Source organism: Salvelinus sp. IW2-2015, unplaced genomic scaffold (genome assembly GCF_002910315.2).
Source record: "Salvelinus sp. IW2-2015 unplaced genomic scaffold, ASM291031v2 Un_scaffold16544, whole genome shotgun sequence".
In the NCBI taxonomy this organism is placed as follows: domain Eukaryota; kingdom Metazoa; phylum Chordata; class Actinopteri; order Salmoniformes; family Salmonidae; genus Salvelinus; species Salvelinus sp. IW2-2015.
In genome coordinates, this window is record NW_019957637.1 from 156,022 (window position 1) to 175,080 (window position 19,059).

Consider the following 19,059-nt stretch of genomic DNA (forward strand, 5'->3'; position numbering starts at 1 on the left):
GAAGCCATCAAGCATTTGTGGGTTCGATTACAGGCTCAAAAATGGCCAGAAAACAAGCACTTTGTTCTGAAACTCATCAGTCTATTCTTGTTCTGAGAAATGAAGGCTATTCATGTGAGAAATTGCCAAGAAACTGAAGGTCTTGTACAACGCTGTGTACTACTCCTTCACAGAACAGCACAAACGGGCTCTAACCAGAACAGAAAGAGAAGTGGGAGGCCCCAGCACAACTGAGCAAGAGGACAAGTATATTTGTCACGCCCTGGCCTTAGTTATCTTTGTTTTCTTTATTATTTTAGTTAGGTCAGGGTGTGACATGGGGATGTTTTGTGTTTTTTGTCTCGTCTAGGGTGTTTGTATTGTCTAGGGGGTGTTTGTAGAGTTCATGGGGTTGTGTTCATTGTAGGGTTTATGTAAGTCTATCGTTGCCTAGATTGGTTCTCAATTAGAGACAGCTGTCTATCGTTGTCTCTGATTGGGAGCCATATTTAGGCAGCCATAGTCATTAGGTAGGTTGTGGGTGATTGTCTAAATGATTGTCTATGTGTAAGTTGCCAGTGTCTGCACTTATTGTCGTATTATAGCTTCACGGTCTTTTGTTTAGTTTGTTTTAGTGTTCTTCATCTTCCTTAAATAAATACATAATGTATTTATATCACGCTGCGCCTTGGTCCTCTCTTTCACCCGAAGACGATCGTGACAATATTAGAGTGTCTTGTTTGAGAAACAGACCCCTCACAAGTCCTCAACTGGCAGGTTTATTAAATAGTACCCGCAAAACACCAGTCTCAATGTCAACAGTGAAGAGGCGAGTCGCCTCTCGAGCAGTACACAGCGTTGTGCGAGATCTTCAGTTTCTTGCCAATTTCTRGCATGTAACAGCCTTCATTTCTCAGAACAAGAATAGACTGACAAGATTCAGAACAAAGTGCTTTGTTTCTGGCCATTTTGAGCCTGTGTAGATATTCCATTCAAAATCAGCCGTTTCCAGCTACAATAATCATGTACAACATTAACAATGTCTACACTGTATTTCTGATCAATTTGATGTTATTTTAATGGATTTTTTTTTGCTTTTCTTTCAAAACAAGGATATTTCTAAGTGACCCCAAACTTTGAACGGACTGGTGTTTTATTTGGTATCATTCAAAGGTTTGGACACACCTACTCATTCCAGGGTTTTTCTTTATTTTTACTATTTTCTACATTGTAGAATAATAGTGAAGACATCAAAACTATGAAATAACATGTAGTAACCAAAAAAGTGTTCAACAAATTAAAATATATTTTTTATATTTGAGATTCTTCAAAGTAGCCGCCCTTTGTCTTGATGACAGCACACTCTTGGCATTCTCTCAACCAGCTTAATGACCTGGAATCCATTTCAATTAACAGGTGTGTTTTGGTGAAAGTTAATTTGTGGAATTTCTTTCCTTCTTAATCTGTTTGAGCCAATCAATTGTGTTGTGACAAGCTAGGGGTGGTATACAGAAGATAGCCCTATTTGGTAAAAGACCAAGTCCATATTATGGCAAGAACAGCTAAAGTAAGCAAGGAGAAATGACAGTCCATCATTACTTTATTAAGACATGAAGGTCAGTCAATGCGGGAAATTTCTAGGACTTTGAAAGTTTCTTCAAGTGCAGTCCCAAAAACCATCAAGCGCTATGATGAAACTGGCTCTCATGAGGACCGCCAGAGGAAAGGAAGACCCAGAATTATCTCTGCTGCAGAGGATAAGTTCATTAGAGTTTCCAGCCTCAGAAATTTCAGTCAAAATAACTGCTTCACAGAGTTCAAGAAATAGACACATCTCAACATCAACTGTTCAGAGAAGACTGTGTGAATCAGTCCTTCATGGTCGAATTGCTGCAAAGAAACCACTACTAAAGGACACCAATAATAAGAAGAGACTTGCTTGGGCCAAGAAACACGAGCAATGGACATTAGACCGGTGGAAATCTGTCCTTTGGTCTGGAGTCCAAATTAGACATTTTTGGTTCCAACCACCGTGTCTTTGTGAGAAGCAGAGTAGATGAACGGGTGATCTCCGCATGTATGGTTCCCCCCGTGAAGCATGGAGGAGGAGGTGTGATGGTGTGGGGGTGCTTTGCTGGTGAAACTGTCTGTGATTTATTTTGAATTCAAGGCACACTTAACCAGCATGACTACCACAGCATTCTGCAGCGATACGCCATCTCATCTGGTTTGCACTTAGTGGGATTATTATTTGTTTTTCAACAGGACAATGACCCAACACACCTCCAGGCTGTGTAAGGGCTATTTGACCGAGAAGGAGAGTGATGGAGTGCTGCCTCAGATGACCTGGCCTCCACAATCACCCGACCTCAACCCAATTGAGATGGTTTGGGATGAGTTGGACTGCAGAGTGAAGGAAAAGCAGCCAACAAGTGCCCAGCATATGCGGGAACTCCTTCAAGACTGTTGGAAATGCATTCCAGGTGAAGCTAGTGTGCAAAGCTGTCAAGGCAAAGGGTGGCTACTTTGAAGACTATAAAATCGAAAATAATTTGACACTCTTCACACTTTTTTGGTTACTACATGATTCCATATGTGTTATTTCATAGTTTTGATGTCTTCACTATTATTATTTGTTTTATTTTCCTGTTTATACTGAATTTATTATTACTTGAACTGTGTATGTATTTCTTACTTTTGAAGTGCAGACCATACCTGTACCCCCTACCCTCGACCAAAAAATGAAATAGAAATAAAATATTTTTAGGATGCCTACCTGTATTGCCTTGTGTATTGAGAAGTGTGCACATTTAAGAGATTGGATGTAAGAAAACTTGAGCTCACCCTGTGACAGACAGTTACAGTTATCTCAGCAGCAACTGTATAACAGTCATGTATGATCAATCTAAATAGCATTAGAACTGCATGGAAAATATTATTCCATGTGACAGCTGGAGGGAATATAGCAATCAAGACACAATCAACAACAATGTCCTGGTATATAGGGACCCACAGCTACTCATGTCTAAAAGAACCATTCAATCACCATTTGCCTGATTGGATTAATCTTCTGAATAGGATCCATTTCTCCTGGATTCTAGCAAACATACCATCAGGCGATTGGAAACACCATTCTCTCTGTGATGCACCACCGTGGGCTTGTGTGAATCATTAAAAGACAACATTTGATTGCATGTAAACATTTGCTCATCAGTTCATAGGAAGTAAGCCCTCTCCACTGTGTTGCACGGATGCCTACAGGCATGATCAGAGCACTTCTTGGGTGTTGTTGCTAGGATACAAAACTTTTACTGTGAATCACAGTGGACATGATGAGGTTTGTGCAGTCCTGAAACTCGAAATGCTTCGCACCATTCCACACACTGTGTACTCCAAAAATACTTGGGATGCAAGGCAGTGTAACATCTAATGAGAAAAGCAGAGTGGCTCAGAGTGGAAAAGTAGTGCACCTTTGGAGGAAATAGGATGCCTGCGGAGGTGTAGGTATCCACAGACTCACACGTTTACACTGCTGACAGGGAAAGGCATGTTTTCTACAGTGTACAGCAGGTTATTCCATGTAGGCAATCTCCTTTTCATGTTCTGACTGGACTTTGTACTGTTAAGCCTATATAGCCTATATACTGTAGCTGGCAGTGAAATCACTGTAACGTGTAGTAAATTGCTTACAACATGTATGATCTGAGAGTACATTAGCTATTCGCTGGGGCAAGTGGGGACACTTCAGGCTAAGGAGTAAGTTTCACACATCCCCATGTGCAACAAAGGCTTAATCTGTGTCCAGGAAACCACCCCTTAGACTTTTCATTGGAGGCTGTGATACATTTTCAAGTGGTTCCTAAATAGGTTTCTATTGAGGGATTTTAACTCAAATGTGTCAACCTAAAACATCTGACTTTCCGCTGGGACCTACCTGATATCTACTCACTGTGTGTATTATCTTGCTTCTTAAGGTCAGTCATCAATAATGTATTCAACAATGGGAATGTAATGTAGCCAGGCCTGTACTACACAAATAATGCAATATTTGTAGTACTGTATTGTGTTAGACAGTACAGTTTTCAAACTGTACTACTCACAAACTACAAACTACTCACATTTCAACTATATTTAATCTTCTGAAGGTATTATAGAAGCCAGTTTGAAGGTAAAAAAAAGAAGCTAAATATACCAAGATGTTGACTCTGGTACGTTTTGTTCTACAACAAATCTTCACAATGCCTGGGAATGGAAAATGAAGCTCTGAGCTGCACTGTAGGCTAAAGGAGCAATCTGCACATCCTCCCCTGCTGTTAACCAAGTAACAGKACATCCTCCCCTGCTGTTAACCAGATAACAGCACATCCTCCCCTGATGAGACAAAGATGGTAATGGTATTATCACCCAGTTGGGAATATTAGCGGATCATTATATGGTGATAAACTCCCCAGATCAGCATAAATATCATACAGTTAGACAAACCACATTTTTACATGTGTGCTAGACATTGGTGGAAATATATTGTTATTGATGCTTTGTTACAGTTTTTTCCAACTGCTTACACACAAAATCTTTTCATGTCACACGATTTTTGAAACCTCTCACTCAAAGAGCAAAACTACACACCAAATATCCAAAACCATAAGCTATTTCTCAGCCTTTGACTCAGTTGTCAATTGCATAAAACACTTTTTTCAAAACACTACACACAATTCTCTACCTAAAACACAAAAATCTAACAGGAAGTGACTTGCTTTCCTTTTCCAAACACAACCAATCAAAATGCTACACTTATTCACCAGGTCACACACACACTCCTCACATGTGCAAACACTAATAGCTTAACTGATCACTAACCAATCACTGCTTTACTGTAGTATAGGCCTATAAATAGGTCAAAGGTCAGATTACCTGTTTCTAACACATGGAGCCATACCAATGGATGCAAATGGACTGAAGAAGAGGGTTAGGAGGAGAGGAAGAGGAAGAGAGGACGAGGGCAAATGAAGAGACGGAAGGAGAGCCAATCTCTGATGAGATTAGGGTAACACTTGTTGATCATGTGATCAACCACGGTTTGACCATTGACGAGAGCTGGACTGAGAGTCCAGCCCAATTTGAGTCGATTTACCAAGTGGCGTCCATTAAGTTCGAACCTTCAGAAATGAGAAAACGGTATGCAAACTTATCTAAGTGACCTATCTTAAGCATAACGTATGTACTGCAAATACGTAATGAACGCATAGTATGGCATTAACTTGTAACTCTAAGCCATCCCTATGAACTGCACTGCATTGGAAATGAATGAGGTTGGTTATCAGTGCTGTACTACATTTTTTTGAGTACATTGTTACAGTTCATGCTGAACCACATACTGTGTATTGGAATTCTGTACAGAGTGGAAAGGTAAAGACATCCATGGAGGACGAGGACGCTTGTTTCAATGTCAAGAGACTGCAATTATAAATATGGTTTTATGGCCACAATGTAATTAGATTCAGAGATAGTGAGCATATCTCTTGATATATATGACACCATATTTAACAACATCAATCTGTAAAGCCTGTTGACCATACAAACGCATCTCAACGGCACGAGTAATGAAACAACTTTACAAGTGCATTTTAAGACGAAACTCTGACAAGCCAAGAATATGCGACTGATTTGTAGTAGTATTGTATGCAACACTACTTCCAGTACTTCAGACATACCATATTTTACTCACTCATGTATTACTTTTGTCGTTACAGAGAGTTATTGGAGCTGATGCCATGTATTCGCACGATGAATTATTATGTGCGATGAGTTGGCTTCAAACCTCACCAAACGGCGCTGTGAAGACAATGTAATAGGACCAGAGGGCAATTACATGTCCCTGAGCAGCGGTGGGGGTAATATAACTATGTGTGCTAGCCATCACTCTCAAACGGGGTCCTCCATCACATGCCACAACTGGGTCCCAACACCAGCCATATGCTGACTTTGTCTGGATGCATTTACACAATGCTGTCCCTGATCCAGATCAGGAGCCTGCTATATTTGTGGTTTTGATGGGACAATGGTTAGTTTTCACCGGGCTGTTCTGGTCCAAAACTGGTTTTGCCACCCACCACAATTTGTAGTTTTGTACTACCCTCCATATTCACCTTTTCTAAATCCCATAGAGGATTCTTCTCAGCCTGGCGCTGGAAGTGTATGATCGCACCCTATGCCCGCATACCGCTTCTCCAGGCAATGGAGGACGCAATGTGGGACACTAGAGGTTGCCTCTGTCCAATGTTGGATACGCCATGCTAGGAGATACTGTCCCCCGATGTTTGGCAAGAGAAAACATATCTTGTTGAATGTGGACGAAGTATTGTGCCAGACCCAGCCAGAGAAGAGATGAAGCGTAGCTTAGCACTGCTGACTGCCCCCCCCCCTAAACCAATTTCCTGGACTGCCGCCCCCTGGACTCCACCACAATTGTGTTCTTTACTGTATTCTAAAGAATATACTTTTGGTTTACATATTTTTATGGTTTTGTTGTATGCTACTGTATACAACAGTAATGTTTGGCCTAATAAATATTTTCTGTTTCTACATTGCATTGGTGTTTACAGTGTACTTGTTACACCTCTCAGGAGATTACTTTCACTGTAGAACATTGTATTGAAATGTAGATATAAGCCTATGAAAGACCAAAGAGCTTTAGATTTAGAACAAAAATGTACTATTATGAAAGCAGTGTTTGCCATTTGATGCAAATGGTTCATTCTGACATGTGTTTATGGCATTTTGAATGCAGTGTTACATTTTGAAGGAGATGTGAGGCATTTTGCATTTTGTGTGTGCAGTTTTGGGAATTGTGTGTAGAGTTTTGAAAAAAGGAGACAGTTTTGAAAACGTGTGTAAGCAGTTGGAAAAAACTGTAATACAGACTAAAATAGATGTTCTAGATGGCAAATAATGATTACAGGACAAGGTATAGCCATAATCCATTGCAAACACACCAAGATGCATAAGTCCACATTTAAATGTCATAACATGTCAAATATAATCACATGCCTTGGTGGTGGGGGTGGGGCATTAGTGATGAACTGACTGTAAATGGTCCAAATAGTTAATGATGTGGGATTGCAGAGCATGCTGGCACATTTGATAATCCCCCTGTAATGAGAATACACTGGATATCACTGGCTTTGTTCATATTCCGGCATTACACACTGAGCTTATTAATGATCACAACAGTAACCATAGAGCCACGAGGCAGGACACGACTACCAGGCATGCAGTCTCCTATTTCCCTTTTACTGCAGTGGGATAAATCAGTGTTTGAAACAAATGTATACACCTCACACACATGGTTATGAGCTTAAAAAATAGAAGACACCTGTACCATGTCAGATATAGAGTTTTAAATGTATTAAATAATGAGTGTGCATCCCAGTATTACACTTTATATACATCACAGAAGACTGATATATAACAAAACTGTTTGGCATTGAAACATCGGATTGTCAACTGGATTTTTGAAATAATATTTATAAATATATATTTTTAAATGTTAATATTCCACCCACTAGGTCACCTTACTGCAGGAAACGGCTACAGAAGAAGACAAATAAGAATAAGAAAGCCTCAGTAAGGCTGTTCCTAAAGGGTACCCTATTCACTATTTAGTGCACTACTTTTGACTAGGGCCCATAGGGCTCTGTTCACTATACAGTGCATTTGGAAAGTATTGAGACCCGTTGACTTTTTCCACATTTTGTTATGTTATAGGCTTATTCTAAAATTGATTAAATTGTTATTTTTTTCTCATCAATCTACACACAATAACCCATACTGACAAAGCAAAAACAGGTTTTTAGAAAAAAATAATGTTGTAAAAACTGAAATATCACATTTACATAAGTATTCAGACCCTTTACTCAGTACTTTGTTGAAGCACTTTTGGCAGCGACTACAGCCTCGAGTCTTCTTGGGTATGACTCTACAAGCTTGTCACACCTGTATTTGGGAAGTTTCCATATGGTCGACTTCAATTACTATTTATTTAGTTTCATTCCACAATGGTATTACATTTCTTCAATATCAACTCACAGGGGTAAAGAAGTGTCCCCACTAGACATTGATTTCAAACAGTTAATTTAGAATCCCATAGAGCGAGAGGTCGAATAGAATGTTCTATATAGAGAGAGACAGGTCATTTTAGTAGTATGCCATACAGAGGATTCAGAAAGTATTCAGAGCCCTTTTAATTTTTCCACATTTTGTTACATTACAGCCTTATTCTAAAATTGATTAAATGTATTTAAATTGATCAATCTACACATAACACTAATGACAAAGCAAAAACAGGTTTTTAGACATTTTTGCATGATATCACATTTACATAAGTATTCAGACCCTTTACTTAGCACTTTGTTGAAGCACCTTTGGCAGCGATTTACAGCCTTGAGTTTTCTTGGGTATGACGTTATAAGCTTGGCACACCTGTATTTGGGGAGTTTCTCCCTTCTCTGCAGATCCTCTCAAGCTCTGTCAGGTTGGATGGGGAGTGTCGCTGCACAGCTATTTTCAGGTCTGTCAGCAAATGTTCGATCGGGTTCAGGTCTGGGCTCTGGCTGGGACACTCAAGGACATTGAAACTTGTTGCGAAGACACTCCTGCATTGGCTTGGCTGTGTGCTTAGGGTCGTTGTCCTTTTGGAAGGTGAACCTTCGACCCAGTCTGAGGTCCTAAGTGCTCTGGAGCAGATTTTCATCAAGGATCTCTCTGTACTTTGCTCCATTCATCTTTGCCTTGATCCTGACTAGTCTCCCAGTCCCTGGCGCTGAAAAACCTCCCCACAGCATGATGCTGCCACCACCATACTTCACCGTAGGGACGGTCCCAGGTTTCCTCCAAACGTGACTCTTAGCATTCAGGCCAAAGAGTTAAATCTTGGTTTCATCAGAACAGAGAATCTTGTTTCACATGGTCTGAGAGTCCTTTAGATGTCTTTTGGCAAACTCCAAGTGGGCTGTGATGTACCTTTTACAGAGTAGTGTCTTCCGTCTGGCCACTCTACCATAAAGGCCTGATTGGTGGAGTGCTGCAGAAATGGTTGTTCTTCTGCAAGGTTCTCTCATCTCCACAGAGGAATTCTGGAGCTCAGTCAGAGTGACCATCGGGTTCTTGGTCAACTCCCTGACCAAGGCCCTTCTCCCCCAATTGCTCAGTTTGGCTGGGCGACCTTCTCTAAGAAGTGTCTTGGTGGTTCCAAACTACTTCCATTTAAGAATGATGGAGGCCACTGTGTTCTTGGGGACCTTCAATGCTGCACACCTTTTTGGTACCCTTCCCCAGATCTGTGCCTCGACACAATCCTGTCTCGGCGCTCTACAGACAATTACTTCGACCTCATAGCTTGGGTTTTGCTCTGACATGCACTGTCAACTGTGAGACATTTTATAGACAGGTATGTGCCTTTCCAAATCATATCCAATCAATAGAATTTACCGTAGGTGAACTCCAATCAAGTTGTAGAAACATATCAAGGATGATCAATGGAAACAAGATGCACCTGAGCTCCATTTCAAGAATCATAGCAAAGGGTCTGAATACTTATCTAAACAAGGAATTAATTTATTTTTGCAAACATTTCTGAAAATCAGTTTTTGCTTTGTATTATGGAGTATTGGGTGTATTGATGATAAAAAATATATATATTTAATCAATTTTAGAATAAGGCTGTAACGTAGCAAAATGTGGTAAAAGGGAAGGGGTCTGGGATACAAACCATGTCCCCACACTGGGAGAATACACTGCACCCTATCAACAGACCAATGCCATTACTAATTAGTCGTAAAAACATGACAAATAAATACAAMTGATGAATGTATATAGCCTACAGTTACAGTATGTAAGCTTGTGTACATGTATGGGTTCAGGCCTAAAGGAGACATAGGCTTATGGGAGAAATTATGAGATGGGTGTTGATTGCACAGTGGTTTGTTGGCAGGGCAGGGGTGGAACATATCACAGGTGAGTGCCACCCTCAGGTCAAACAGACTGCTGTGTTATTACAGATCAGACAAGGCCCAAGGCTGGGTGGCATGTACATATACGGCATGTTAGGTTAGATACTGGATACCTTCTACCAGTCTGATTACATGGAAGACCGAATCATGAGATTTATAGTAGTAATCTAACAAGCAATTCTCAACATTTTCGTCATGATATTTTCAACTCTTCAACCACATATCATTTTGCATTTGATATATTTTATTATGGGAGTGAACATTAAGAACATTTTGGCATTGCTTTTATGCATATTTTTCCTCTTCTCCTCTGTACTGGCATTGTAAATCTTGACCATATCTGTTAAATATTATTGTATTAAATTTGACAGTGACTCCCAGAGAACCCATTAAAAGACTCTAATATGAATAATTTGACAGCTGTAAAATCGGATAATGACTTCTGAGAAACGTAGCTGATGGACAGAAATAACAGGGTATTTTTAGCCACTTGTTAAACCAAGGGAAAGTGGGAGGCAGCCAACTATAACCTCAGTAATTATCTTATCTTTTGTGCATTTGGAAAAGACAGTCATCCAATTTTCTTTGATCGTGAGGGAAAGAGAAGGAAAGCTAATTCTAGACTCAGGAGTTGCACCTGAAAAAGGACTCTGGAGTCTTACTGATAATGTTACTGGAAAACTAATTTAGAGAAATTTCAATTTATTACTAAATACACCAACGTGTTCCAGTGGCAGTATCCATTATTTTGGTTCTATTGCTAGCTTGATTAAGTCACTGGACTTTCATACACACAAACAGACCATTTTGTTTGCCAGATAGCAGAGGCGTGGACTCCAGTCACATGACTTGGACGCAAGTAACAAATTTGATGACTTGATAGAAAATAAAATAAATATCTCCAGATTTGACTTGGACTTGGAACCTCAAGACACAGGACTCGACTTTGACTTGAAACTAATGACTTGAAATGGTTTTGTCACTTCTTTTGTGGCACAGGGTCTCCGTGGATTAGGCCTATTTTCCACGCAGCCAGAGAGAGTATCGCATATTCAAAAAAACAAATTGGCTAGTAAAACGCACACTGATTGGACCAGCAAACTGTCAATCAATACAGGTCGAATAAGGGTAAACTAGTGCACTGAGAAGGTTTTAGGGGGCTGCGAGTGTGAAACTTAATGTGGAAAATATATTTTTTCCATATATAGACTATTTGAATAGGCTACACATAGTCTACCATTTGTATCTTATATTTATACCTGTGCTTATTCGATGTGGTCACTAACATAGGCCTACGGCATTGCATCAAATTCTTGTTTCAAAAACATCTAATCTGTGCATCAGAATCCAAAAATTGCACGTTTTAACTGTTGACCAATGACCAGTTAGCAACATTGGCGCACATATCCAAATTAGTAGCCAGGTTTCAATCCTATTGACGACAGATTTTCATGCGAATATTCTAAAATCTGCATTAAACAATGTGAGTATATTCCCACCAGTTTCAATCAAATGTATTTATTGGGGATAAAAGGCTGTGCGTGATGACGTGTTGCACATAAACAGTTATTGGGGATAAAAGGCTGTGCGTGTTGATGTAGTGCACATAAAAATAACTTTTGRGATTAAAATCCCATGTACTGAATAAAAAAATATATTCAATGAGTTTCCATCACATTTTAAACTCAACTGATGGTTTTGTTACAAAAACTGTTGCGGTATATAACAAACGTGCCCAGTCCGGTCTTGGCACATGACTCTAACCAACAGGTCGCAGATACAGTGCGAGTAGGCTACCTACATTATGAGATTATTACAGATAAGAGCAATATTTTTAATGGTCAAACTGCAGCCAAGAATTGATCACCGTGCACGTCCACCACCCTGTGAAGTTCATCATAATTGATTTAATCTGCAGCCTAATAAACTGCATAGTTTCCTGAGTCGTAGTGAGAGGATCACACATCATATCATCAAGTGACTCCCAATTTACTTCGATATGATGGAATATCATATCAATATTTGCGCATGAAGGCATTTCCATCGCCATTTCTCTTATAATTAATTTCACCAACACAAAAAGATCCCACCATGTCTGTCGGCATTTATAAAATTGTACCGGCATATCCTTTTTCCATCAACTCGGTCTTGACTGTTTTCATGCATCAGGTAATTCATCCTCATTAAATTGTTGGATGGAAACCTGATTGGTGACCAGACATTTTCTTTGGTTTTGCCTGGAAAAAACAGAGTAGCCTAACTACATTCATATTATCCATAAAAATACAGTTTAGCAATCTGCTACGGATGCATCTTTGCCAGAACTTGAGTCTACCTGCTGATTTCATTGATCATTTTCATATTTCAGAAAGACCTAGTTTGGGTGGGTTAATTATATAGCCCTACCTGTGGTCGGTACTGGCTATATGATTAAAGATACTGTACACTACATGAACAAAAGTATATCATGGGCATTAATATAGCCTCCACTCTGTTAGGAAGGCTTTCCACTAGATTTTGGAACATTGCTGTCGGGACTTGCTTCCATTCAGCCACAAGAGCATTAGTGAGGTCGGGCACTGATGTTGAGCGATTAGGCCTGGCTCGCAGTCGGCGTTCCAATTCATCCCAAAGGTGTTCGATGGGGTTGAGGTCAGGGCTCTGTGCAGGCCTGTCAAGTTCTTCCATACAGATCTCAACAAACCATTTCTGTATGGATCTCACTTTGTGCATGGGGCATTGTCATGCTGAAACAGGAAAGGGCCTTCCCCAAACTGTTGCCACAAAGTTGGAGGCAATGAATCATCTAGAATGTAATTGTATGCTGTAGTTTTAGGATTTCCCTTGACTGGAACTAAGCGGCTTAGCCCGAACCATGAAAAACAGCCCCAGCCAATTATTCAAGCTCCATCAAACTTTACAGTTGGCACTATGCATTGGGGCAGGTAGTATTGGTGCAGTTTGGAACTTGGTAGTGAGTGTTGGAACCGAGAACAGATGATTTTTACACGCTATGCGCTTCAGCGGTTCCGTTCTGTGTTTGGTCTACCACTTCACAGAAATTTTACAAACTGACTTGTTGGTAAGGTGGCATCCTATGACGGTGCCACATTGAAAGTCACTGAGCTCTTCAGTATGGCCATTCTACTGCCAATGTTTGTCAATGGAGATTGCATGGCTGTGTGCTCGACTTTATACAACTGTCAGCAACGGGTGTGGCTGAAATAGCCAAATCCACTAATTTGAAGGGGTGTCCACATATTTTTGTATATATAGTGTCGCTGTAACATTGCGCTACCTTAAATAGTTCCAGTAAACCCAGAGACACCTCTTCACTGTTGACGTTGAGACTGGTGTTTTGCGGGTACTATTTAATAAACCTGCCAGCTGAGGACTTGTGAGGCGTCTGTTTCTTACACTAGACTCACTAATGTACTTGTCCTCTTGCTCAGTTGTGCACCGGGGCCTCCCACTCCTCTTTCTATTCTGGTTAGAGCCAGTTTGCGCTGTTCTGTGAAGGGAGTAGTACACAGTGTTGTACGAGATCTTCAGTTTCTTGGCAATTTCTCACATGGAATAGCCTTCATTTCTCAGAACAAGAATAGACTGACGAGTTTCAGAAGAAAGTGCTTTGTTTCTGGCCATTTTGAGCCCGTAATTGAACCCACAAGTGCTGATGCTCCAGATACTCAACTAGTCTAAAGAAGGCCCGTTTTATTGCTTCTTTAATTAGGACAACAGTTTTCAGCTGTGCTACAAAAAGATGCCATTACTATTTCTCTCTATAGTGACTTCGTCCCACCTCTGCCAGATAGGCTACCTTGCAAGTGAGGCAAAGCCTTTATATAAGGATTAGGCTAGTTTAATGTTTATTTTCCAAGTCTGTTGTATCTAGAGATAACTGAGTGGCCAAATTCAATATCTTTGAATTAATTAATTATATTTTATATCGAGGACATTACCTCTTAGATTGAATGGTCATGAGAGATGTAGTCTAATAATTTGTCAAATAGGAAAATAAACCATAGAGACAATATTTATGATCAATGCCTCCTTTCAGCATGAAGGGGTGGCAGGTAGCCTAGTGGTTAGAGCATTGGGTCAGTAATTAAAAGGTTGCTGGATCGAATTCTCGAGCTGACAAGGTAAAAATCTGTTGTTCTGCCCCTGAATAAGGTAGATAACCCACTATTCCCTGGTAGGCTGTCATTGTAAATAAGAATTTATTCTTGATTGACTTACCAGGTAATGTAAAGTTTATATAAAAAATGAAGAGCATAGATTTTCTCTCCAAGTGGTTCTCCGACAGAGGACGCTATTACGCCTTCGACACGTGTTGTTGTCCTCCGGGTTCCCATAAATCAATTTTGTAGTTTATTTTGGCACCGACTTTAACCCAGCAGTAAAATCTCGCGTAATTTGGTCAGCTGACACACTGCCACTGGACAGGGCCGTTGCCAGTGAGTCGCTTGCATCAAAGATTGTGAACTCTGTGCGGCTTGCATCGTGCTATACCTCTGTGGCTTGCAAAGCTATTAGCTAGTAACAGAGGACATACAAAAAGATCCGGGAAAGGGGTGTCGTCTGAAAGCTGGAAACTGTGAAAGAAACAACTGAAGTAAGGAACTTTTAGTGAACAGATATATCGTTATCACTATTCCGCTCTTATAGCATTAGCTAGTTAACTTCCGCGTGTGTAGCTAGCTAACGTTAGCTGGCTAGCTAACGTAGCTAAGTCACAAACCCAGCCAACTAACGTTAGCTAGTTAACTAAGTTAATAACTCTAGGAACGTGTATTTGTTTGGTAGTTAACTAGAAGGCACAGCCCATGCAATATTTCTTGCAGTTCGTATCAATTGGGTTTTCCGGTTAGTTAGTTATCTAACGTTACCTCACAGATAGCAATAAGGCCGGTTATTTATACAAATCCTTGGTTACCTAGCTACGTAGCTAGCTAACGTTAGCACAAAGACCGTAGCAAACAGTTGCAAACGTTTTGAAACGGAAACCGTCTACTCCAAACGTAAAACGTTTTGCAACGAAAACTAGATTTTCTATTGGACAAATTCAGGTAGGCCCCTCCCCGTTTAATTCTGTTTGCTTCCGTCTGGTTCTGTTTGGTTCCTAGTGAATACCTAGATCGAAAATATAAAAGACAACGTCGTCACAAATCTGGGACCAGCGCCCATAGCGATCCTATTCCTAATTCTATACCAGCGTCCTTGCTAACGATGAGTGCCGTAACTAACTAGCATAGTTGGTCCCTCTGGCATAGAAATATAACGTTAAATCCATCCTGCTGGTCCCAGAGCCATGCATTTAGAGAATTGGGCAATGCTATTTATGCAATATGATGCATTTACATGACAGTTCGACATTATAAGGCAGCCATGTTAGCTCCCCATTAACATTTCATGGGGAATACATAACAAATGCGATGTAACAATGTCTAGATTTATAACAATATTAAACATTCTGAAAGTTGGCCTAGCTCTCTGTGTCGCTGGCTGATCCCGTTGTTGAAAATAGTTCTGTGATATTAGAATCCCGTTGTCTTAACCTTTGTCATCTTCAACCTAGGTGTATATACTAGTCTCTACCTGGTTGGTTACTGCTGGCTAGCAAAGAACCCATATGACAGAAAAGTGCTGACGGTGAGGCTTGGTACTGGCTAGTAACGTTACTGCGTACCATAATATTGGTTTATGGCTTAGGCTAATGTTACCTCCTGCTGGGATAGCATTTGGTTCTTGAGCTAGCTTTGACATTTACCAGCTAGCTACCTAAAGCAAAACAACGTGGCTAGCTAAGTTGGCTAGTTACGACCTTTCTAACTCATTATCTACTATACCTAGTGTGTGTGTGTGAGAGACTGAGAAAGAGACAGGGAGACTGTACCAGGAGGACTAACATACAAACTTGTTATTCATATGGAGGATATTTTTTTGTAACCTAGCAACACAAGAACAGCCCCTTACTCACAGCCATCATCAGTTCAAGGCGGCTAAGAGGAATCACTGTCTGAACAGATTAGTAATTGTGGTCTTTTAATGATTCACCCACGGTGCATCAGAGGTAACGATGATGATCTCTGTGCTCATGAATGTGCGTGTAATCCTGTTTACCACTCACAGGCCTGATGTTATGTTTTAAGTTTTAATGTCACATCCACAGGTACAGTACAATTCCATTCTTGCTAGCTCTAAACCCAACAATGCAGTAATCAATATCAATGTAGTACTAAAAATAACACAAGGTAGAACAAAAACACACAAGAAATAAAAATAACATGAGACYTAAGTAAGCTATATACAGGGCCAGTTCTAATACCATATTTACACTGTGCAGGGTTACTGGACTGCTCGACCTTGATATGTATAGGCGTAAGGTAACTAGGAATTTGGTATTTTATTAGGATGCCTATTAGCTGTTGCAAAAGCAGCAGCTACTCTTCCTGGGGTCCACACAAAACATGAAACATGACATAATACAGAACATTAATAGATAAGTACAGCTCAAGGACAGAACTACATCAATTTAAAAATAGAATACGTAGCCTACATATCAATACATACACACAAACTATCTAGGTCAAATAGGGGAGAGGTGCTGTGAGGTGTTGCTTTCTATTTTTTTTAAACCAGGTTTGCTGTTCATTTGAGCAATATGCGATGGGAGTTCCATGCAATAATGTCTCTGTAATATTGTACGCTCTCTTGAATTTGTTCTGGATTTGGGGACTGAAAAGACTCCTGGTGGCATGTCTGGTGGGGAAAGTGTGTGTTAGAGCTGTGTGTAAGCTGACTATGCAAACAGTTTTGAATTTTGAACACATTAATGTTTCTTATAAAAAAATAAGTGATGCAGTCACTCTCCTCAACTCTTAGCCAAGAGAGGCTGGCATGCATAGTATTTATATTAGCCCTCTGATTACAATGAAGAGAAAGGCATGCTGCTCTGTTCTGGGCCAGCTGCGGCATAACTAAGTCTTTCCTTGCAGCACTCGACAACGCGACTGGACAATAATCAGATAGACAAAACTAGAGCTTGCGGGACTTGCTTTTTGGTATGCAGTGTCATAAAAGCAGAGCATCTCTTTATTACGAACAGACCTCCCCATCTTTACAACCATTGAATCTATATTCTTTGACCATGACTGTTTACAATTTAAGGTAACACTGTAATTTTGTCTCTTCAACTTGTTCTATAGCCACACCATTCATTATCAGATTCAGCTGAGGTCTAGAACTTAGGGAATGATTTGTACCAAATACAATGCTTTTAGTTTTAGATGTTCAGGACCAGTTTAAGGACAGGTATTTTTGGGAGAACAGACGCATCGGCAAAAGTCTGTGAATCTCAAGGTCTTAGGGTAAAATATTAAGACACTTTGAAAGGAAGGCTTGCCTACACAAAAACAACAATGATGAAAATATTAATATTTTCATAAATACTTTAGAGGAAAATTGACAGTTATGGATGCAAAATGAGTGTTAATATACACTGCTCAAAAAAATAAAGGGAACACTTAAACAACACAATGTAACTCCAAGTCAATCACACTTCTGTGAAATCAAACTGTCCACTTAGGAAGCAACACTGATTGACAATAAATTTCACATGCTGTTGTGCAAATGGAATAGACAACAGGTGGAAATTATAGGCAACTAGCAAGACACCCCCAATAAAGGAGTGGTTCTGCAGGTGGTGACCACAGACCACTTCTCAGTTCCTATGCTTCCTGGCTGATGTTTTGGTCACTTTTGAATGCTGGCGGTGCTTTCACTCTAGTGGTGTAGTGTGGTTTTCCACTTTAATTTTGAGTGTGACTCCAAATCCAGACCTCCATGAGTTGATAAATTTGATTTCCATTGATAATTTGTGTGATTTTGTTGTCAGCACATTCAACTATGTAAAGAAAAAAGTATTTAATAAGAATATTTCATTCATTCAGATCTAGGATGTGTTATTTTAGTGTTCCCTTTATTTTTTTGAGCAGTGTATTATTCCAAATTTCATCATGATACTGTTGTAGTCATCTGAAAATTCAGTGTACCTCATAAGCCAAGAAATCACCATTAACTTGAATATATTAAGAGAGAATGCCAGGAGTGTGCAAAGCTGTCAAGGCAAAGGTTGGCTACTTTAAATAATTTAACACTTTTTTTGTTTACTACATGATTCCATGTGTGTTATTTCATAGTTTTGGTGTTTTCAATATTATTCTACAATGTAGAAAATTGTAAAAATAAAGAAAAACCCTTGAATGAGTAGGTGTGTCCAAACTTTTCACTTGTACTGTATTTGCGCTCCACAGGAGCGGAATAAGTGGAATACTGTCAAATACATCGAACACGTGGTTTTCCATGTGATTGATGCCATTTCATTCACTCCGTTCCAGCCATTATAATGAGCCGTCCTTCCCACATTTTTTTTTTTATACCCTACCAATGGCACATGGTTCGCACTTTAGTCAATTTCTTGTTAGATTGTAAATCACCTCAGGCTTGACAGCTGCAGTTCTCAAATGCGTGAGTGCCTCTATCGCCGCAGTGCAGTCCACACAGATACAGACCAATATTGTCTCTGGGGGAGTACCTGTGCTTACTCAGGAAGTCAACAAACTCCGCATGACTGGTGAACATTTCTTTAATTATGTTTATGAAATTAAGACTGTTATTATGCCATGTGATGTGATCACATGCAATGCTCCGGTTATCAGAACAATGCTTCATTGCAGTTCATATGAGAACGTGAGTACACCCAAAAGGGATCACTCGCACATATTACGATAGCCAGCTAGCTTTTTAACATAAACACTGAAGGGTTAATAACGGTTACAAATGTTATGCTTAGAACGAGTACTGACAGAAAGCCAACCAATTACACATCACCGAAGCCCTTGATGAAAGTTAGCTTTGCATCAAAAATATGGTTGATTGAAAAGCCTTATTTTGAGACTTTGTATCCTACCTTGTAACAATAACACTACATTTGGAAAATGTAAAGGCCAATTGTAGTCTGTACTTCAAAATACACACATTCAAAGTAAATATGAAAGTAGTTAAAATA

At 39.8% G+C, this 19,059-nt stretch overlaps 1 long non-coding RNA gene across 1 annotated transcript in view; it reads left to right on the plus strand.

The window, feature by feature from the left end:
- Nucleotides 1-14,403: 14,403 nt before the first annotated feature.
- LOC112080869 (uncharacterized) overlaps nt 14,404-19,059 on the plus strand; it is a 72,964-nt gene continuing 68,308 nt past the window's right edge. The window contains exon 1 of the long non-coding RNA XR_002896252.2: nt 14,404-14,604. This is a non-coding gene — a long non-coding RNA (uncharacterized lncRNA). The remainder of the gene's footprint in view (nt 14,605-19,059) is intronic.